The 7,207-nt window shown below is 46.4% G+C and overlaps 1 pseudogene; it reads right to left on the minus strand.

The window, feature by feature from the left end:
• LOC106502715 lies at nt 1,891–4,143 on the minus strand (annotated as a pseudogene).

Consider the following 7,207-nt stretch of genomic DNA (forward strand, 5'->3'; position numbering starts at 1 on the left):
CAAAAATTGAATTCTGCCAACCACTTGAATGAACTGCAAAATGAAAATATCTCTTGCCATATCAATAAACAAGAAATGCCACAGCCATCAGTGATTTCTGGACTCCAAATATGATTGAAGGCTACAAAACTTAAATCTAGAGTGTGCTGCCACCCCCCAAAGTTATTGCTGGGGAGCTGGTGCTGGCGCTGCTGCTGCTAAGTCGCTTCAGTTGTGCCTGACACTGTGCAACCCCATAAATGGCAGCCCACCAGGCTCCTCTGTCCCTGGGATTCTCCAGGCAAGAATACTGGAGTGGGTTGCCATTTTCTTCTCCAAAGCATTCATGCATGCTAAGTCGCTTCAGTCGTGTCCAACCCTGTGCGACCCCATGGACAGCAGCCCACCAGGCTTCTCTGTCCATGGAATGCTCTAGGCAAGAGTTGGAGGAATGCAAAGAGAAAGGTGAACAAAGAAAGGATTGGCCCCAGATAGCTGAGGTTTATATGAAAAGAATGAATTCAGTGAGCTCATAAGCTTGCATATTCCCATACATAGAATGCTAAATTCTTCAACTCGATCTTTTGATGTTCACACTGTCTGCTCCCTTTGTTGCAAAATTGTATACAGCCTGACTTCCTCTCCTGCCTCCTTGGAGCAGTTTTCTCAGAGCTACTGAGATTCTGTCTCCCAGCCTGGGAGATAATCCCACCAAATAAAACAACTCTCTACTTTCAGGTTGTGACTATACTTTTACTTAAAAGAGCTAAGAATGGGATTCACCACTTAGACCTCCAGAAGAGAAAGAAGCCCTTCCAGAATTTCATTTCAGGCTTGTAAAACTCTAAACGGAAGACATTACCCAGCTGTACCATGCTCTTCCTGGACATTTTGATCTATAGAATTCTGACATAACAGAATTCATTATCTTTTAAACCACTAAGCTTGTGATAATTTTTTAAAGAAGCGATCAAAATTAATAAAATATAAGAAATGACTGAGTTTCCTCAATGGATTATTTCTGTAACCCCTTGTATTACAAGGTGGTAAGGACAGAATACTGACTCTGGGTCACTTTGCATAAGAGGTAGTCTTCTTAATATAGTGTACATGCACCATCTCTGGGCTTCCCTGGAGGCTCAGTTGTAAAGAATCTGTGTGCAATGCAGGAGATGGCAGGAGACTTGGCTTCAATCCCTGGGCTGGGAAGATCCCTTGGAGGAGGTCTTGGCAACCCACTCCACTATTCTTTCCTGGAGAATTCCATGGACAGAGGAGCCTGGGGGGCTATGGTACATGGAGTCAAAAAGTGTCTAACATGACTGAAGTGACTGAGCATGCACACGTGTTGTAGCCACATGTTCCGGGAAACACACTCACTCAGAAGGACAATACAGAGAGTGGAGTGCAGTTTATTACACCGGTGGGCCCAAGGCAGAGTCTCCCCTTAGTCAAGGACCCCGACCAGCATTTGTGAAAATCTTTTATACCCCATGTGTACGTGTCTGAACCCACCACTCCAAATTCCTCGAGACTTACATAAACCAAGGAAAATACAATTCCAATAACCCCATCATTCACGTGCTATGTGCTCATGTGCTCAAACAGCAAACAATTAGCCAATAATCAATAAACCCGAGGTTACATTCCGATTGACACAGAAAAATTTATGGCCTGTTTGGAGGAAGGGGTGATTAGTGTATGTTTTCTCTTAGGTGATGAGTAACCTAGATAGGATCTTCAAGGTTCCCCTCTCTGGAGGGTGTCTTATCCTTCTGTTGTTGTTTTCATTGGCACTAACACAGAGTTCAGAGTCCATTGGAAATGTGGCTGAGCATGATCATGATGAATAGGCCTAGGATGGAGTCCAAGTCCTATTAATTCCTTCTTCATTCCCCGCTCTTGATGCTCTTAACTCATATTATGAGCATCTTTCATAGGAATATATTGCACCCTGGCTCTCTGACCACCAATTTGGGAGAATGACATCAACCTTCAGGTTACAGAGTTCATAATACATTGTAAAATTCAGGGTCCACAAGGCAGAACTATCAAGACAACTACAACAGTGGTAAATATAGTTTTCCATCAATCGTCCTTCACCCAAGATAGGACCAAAGTCCAGCAAGGAATGTTTTCATTTGACATTGCTTTTACCTGGTTTTTCATGTCATCTAAAGCAGTTGATACATTGCCAGAAAAGTCAGGAATGTATGCACAACATTCAACATTAATTATAGCATAAATCCCTCCTTGAGCAGCTGTGAGTATGTCCAAAGCCATTCTATTATGAATTACCATTTTCTCATTTGGATTTGCTCTTCGTTTAAAGCCTGGATGGCTTTTGTTCTATCTAGGAGGACTTGTTTTGTGAAATTAGTCAAGGCCTCTACTTTAATCGTGATATCTGTTGTCCCTATAGAGGGTACGGATAAGGCAGCAATATACTCATACCATACTCATACGGATCTTGTCCACCTAGCATGTAAATAAGGTAGATTTACTGGGGCTACCAGGGTAGATTTACAACAAGTAAGTTAGGTTTTTTTACACTGGCATTTATACCAAATGTAACCCCATGACCTGAGTCTATTGACTGTAGGTCTTACACCAATAGAGCAAGGAGAGGTTATGATTGATAAGAGAGAGGAAAGTCTTTTTTTTTTTTTTTTTTTTTTTTTGTCATCCCAGAAAAGAGAAGAGTGGTTTAAAGTCTCCTTGGCAGAACGGTGACACCCACCAAGGAAGTCCATCCATCACTGATAGAGTCATAGCCCTACATACCCAGCAGTTGGAAATGTGGAAGTCTGCATAGGAATGTGCCCATGAGATGAAAACGTCCTGAGTTGAAATGGAAGTTAAATTCAAAATCACGTTGAAGAGGCCAAGCAGCAGGAGTTGACTGTGCAGCTTCATTCTGAAGGGGCTCATCCAAGATCTTTTCCTTCTTCTTAAGGATTGTCTTAGGCTCTCGGGGGTCAACGGGGTCCCTCTGTGCAGTCCACTCAGTGTTTTATGGATCTGCGTGGTATGTTCTCTTCACCCTCGTATGATGGATCCAAGGGACAATACCTCTAACTTTAACTGCAGTAACGGTAGTTAGAATAACATAAGGGCTCTTTCACCAAGGGGCTAGCAAATCAAGTTTCCAATCTTTGACCCATACTTGGTCACCAAGGGTAAACTCATGAATCTGTTCCCCAAGGGGGAACGGCACCCTTTTCTTGTACAAACTTAGTTACCCGATTTATTGCCTTACCCAGTTCCATCTGCTGTGAAACCCTATTCCCTTTTACCTGAGGCAAATTTGTTGACACCTGTTTTATTATGGGAGGGGGCCTCCCATACTCAGTTTCGTATGGAGAATAGCCTTAGGACGGTGGGATCATCCTGAGTCTGAGCAGAGCCATTGGAAGCAAGTCCACCGAGGAAAAGTCAGTCTCTATGATCCACTTGCAGAGTCTCTTTAATGTTCAGTTGGTTCATTCCACTATCTGAGAACTCCGGGCCTATATGCAGTGTGCAGTTTCCATTTGATGTTTTAAGTTTCGCTTATTTGTTATACTAAATCAGCAACAAAACCCAGGTCATTGTCTGAACCAATGCTGGTAGGAAGTCCAAATCTGGGAACTATTTCCCGAAGCAGGCACCGGGTTAATTCTGATGCTTTTTCAGTCCAGGTAGGAAAAGCTTCTACCCATCCCGAGAACGTACATACCATGACCAGCAGGTAACAGTAGTGTTGGTGAGGTTTCATTTCAGTGAAGTCCACTCCCAGGTGTTCAAAGGGCAGCGTGCCTTTCAGCTGAATACCCGGAGGTTATTGTCTGAATACCCGAGAGGCAGCATTAACCTGTGAGCAGGCAGCATGGCCTAGGTGGGTCGCTTGGTGTGTTTGGCTTCCCAGATTGTGTGCCAGCTACTCTAGTACCAATAATTTGCCACTTGGCAATTTCCACCATTCTTTTTCAGTCTTGATGACCCCTTCTGCTTTGGCTAACCTGAAAGCCACTGTCCTTGTTTTATCAGGCTAGTGCCATCAGTATATAGGACCCAACTAGGGTCTGGAACCTTGTGTCCTTCTTTAAAACAAACCCCAGATACCTTACCTCCTCCTTGCAGATCTGTGCCTTCTTCTTCGACACCCAGTAAACCTGCTTCCATCAGCAGCTAGAGCAGTGCTTTTGTCCCTTTCCAACGTTTTTCCTTGGTCTCAGCGGCCAGCAGCAGGTCATCCCCATATTGTAGGAGCCAAAATCCATACTCTTCTGGATGGGATGAGCTCAGGTCAGAAGCCAAGGCTTCCCCAAAGATGGCTGGGGAGTTCTTAATCCTTGTGGGGGAGTCCAGATGAGCTGATGCTTGATGCCCCCAATTGGATCTTCCCATTCAAAGGCAAAGATGGGCTGTGACGCTGGGGCGAGGAATACACAGAAGAAGTCATCCTTGAGATCTAGGCGAGTATAAACATTAGTCCTTGGTGGGAGGAGGCTAAATAAGATATAGGGGTTTGGAACAGTGGGGTATAAAGTCACAGTAGCCTGATTGACTAGCTTGAGATCCTGTACAGGCCTATAGTCCTGTGCTCCTTCCTTTTTGACTGGCAGGATCGGTGTATTCCAAGCCAACTGGCACTCTACTAGAATGCCTGCTTGTTTCAATCTATTGATGTGGGGCAGTATGCCAGCCCAGGCCTCTATTGGTAGCAGGTACTGGCGCCTTCTAACCAGGATGGTGCCTGGTTTAAGTTCTATTATCACTGGGGCTTGATGTCTAGCCAGCCTGGGGTGGGGGGAGGGGAGTTTGTCTTTCACCCAGACCTCAGGGAATAATTGAGTTAGCTCTCTCTCATGATCTTCCGGCCCACCTGGTTCTTCCTTTGGAGACTCATGCAACCTCCACTCATCTTGGGATGGTATTGAGAGAGAGCAAACAAGTCATAGTGTCCATCGGGAAGGTGGGCCTCTCCTCAGGGGAGAAAGTCACTTGTGCTCCTAGTTTGGAGAGCAAGTCTCTTCCCAACAGGGACACTGGGCACTCAGGAATGTAGAGGAATTTATGAATTACTTGGTGCCCCCCTCCCCCCAATCTGACATTTTCTGGGCTGGCAAAATGATTTAATCATCTCTTCTCCTGATACCCCAGTTACAGCAGTAGTCTTTTTGGAGAGTGGTGCCACAGGTTTTGTTACTACCAACAGTTCTGCTCCTGTATCCACCATGAAGTCAATGTTTTGGTCCCCCACTTTTAAGGTTACCATGGGCTCTTGGGCACCTAGTATCTCTGAGCCCTGGAAGCCCTATTAAATTTCCAAGTCAGCAAGCCCCACAACTGCAGGAGCTTCCTCTTCCTTCCTTGCCTTAGGGCATTCATTCTTCCAGTGGCCAAAAGCTCAGCACCAGTCACACTGGTTTGGCTGTAACGGGGCCCTGGGCCTTCATGCCCTGGGCCTTCGTTGGGACCGGTTGAAGGACTGTCCTGTCCCTGGGGCAGAGGAGTTTTTCAGGAGGGCCCAAAATAGACTTTCCCAGAGTAGCAGCTGGCATTGCAAATCTCTTGTCTGTTCTCTTTCGTTCCTCTGGCTCCCTGGCAGAGCTCAGTTTCTGCTTAATTCCAATGTCTCCCTCCCCTTCTTGTCAGTATTCATGGAGAGAGGCGGATATAGCTTGGACGGTTTGGCTGGAGCCGGATTCTGGAAGTGTTGGCCAGAGGCTTCTGTCACTAGGATCGGAGCCTGCTGAGGTGGCGGCTCTATGACCCTGGGGAGAGCTGGCGGAGGAGCAATGGCTGCTGCAGGACTTCACCTGGCTCTGGATCTGGCATTAAGGCACCTCCAGTCCTGGTGGAGCACTGAGGCAGGAGCATCATTATTCAGTATGGGGGAGGGGTCAGGTCAACCCATCCAAATCTGTAAAATTTCCTTTTTTATCATCAGTCATTTTTTGTGCCATTAATATTTTTCCCTTTCCCTTCTGGATACAGAACCTTGTCCACGTAGGAGGGTCTTGAGCTAACCCTAGCCATTAGTCAATATATGGATATTGATCCAGGTGTCCCGGGTTTCCTACTGTATAGACTGCTTCCACTATTTTTAAGTTCATTGTGTTCTCTGGTGGCCATCCTACTCCCACAGGGGGCCATTCGACCTCACAGAGTATGTGGAGGCGGTTAGGCTTCATCTTTACCCCATAGTCTCCTCCTAATCCCTTCTTAAAATTTGTAATCATGCACTCTAATACAGTTGCCTTAGATTCACTTCCCCCCAATCTCGCTTACCTTCTCGGACCTTCTACTTTTCCTTTTCCTTCTGTCTATGAAGTTCTCAGTACCCTATGTACTTCTGATATTTCTATTCAATGACACTTAAATTGCCATTCTGCCTCCTTCCTAATTGGGGTGAGAAGAGCCTTACCTGACAGATCCCAGAGGGAGAAGGGGAATCGGCCTGCCTTCACCTGCTGGTCAGTACAGCTGAACCAGAAACCACAGGGTCCAAGACTGTTTCTCCCTTAAAGTCCATTCTGCCTTGGTGGGTTTGATCAGGTGAGAATGAAATCACAGATGGGTTAAATATACCATGTCCCAGGCCATCTCTGGGAAAGCCAGTTTATACTCACTTATGTATCCCCTTCCTTCTAGCCTAACAAGTCCAAGGGGGTCAAGAATTTCACAGCAGACAGGACACCTCCTGGGGGAGGGCAGAATACGAGCATACAAGGATCAGTTTCCTATCCTAAAAATCCCCTGGCGATTGCCGGTAATAATTTTCCCTGAGACAGCGTGAACACACCTCTTAAATGACCTTCACAAATTTCCTTCCTAAACCGTAGCACATTCATTGACCTGTGTGCCAAGCAATCACTGCTGCCTGCCTATTCCAGGCCCCTGTGGGTCCGTGCCCCTTCTAGTCCCTCCCAGGGGGGTGATCAGGCCCCCTTTTCCACCCTGCCGGGTGGGTTCCTCCTCACCTGAGCACTCAGTTCCCTTGCTGCGTTCACTACCTGCCAAAGCAAAGAAACCGGGCGTTGAAAGGCTGAATTCTTCCAGAGGGGCAGAGTGCCTTCCCCTCTCTAGGAGATTCAAGCCACAAAGCCTCAGGGTGGCCTCAAATGAGACCTGTCTCCTCAAAGTGAGGAGTTTCCCGGCCAATGCACCAAATGTTGTAGCCACGCATTCCGGGAAACAAACTCACTCTGAAGGACAATGCAGATAGTGGAGTGCAGGTTAT

The sequence above is a fragment of the Capra hircus genome, chromosome 12, assembly GCF_001704415.2.
Source record: "Capra hircus breed San Clemente chromosome 12, ASM170441v1, whole genome shotgun sequence".
NCBI lineage: Eukaryota > Metazoa > Chordata > Mammalia > Artiodactyla > Bovidae > Capra > Capra hircus.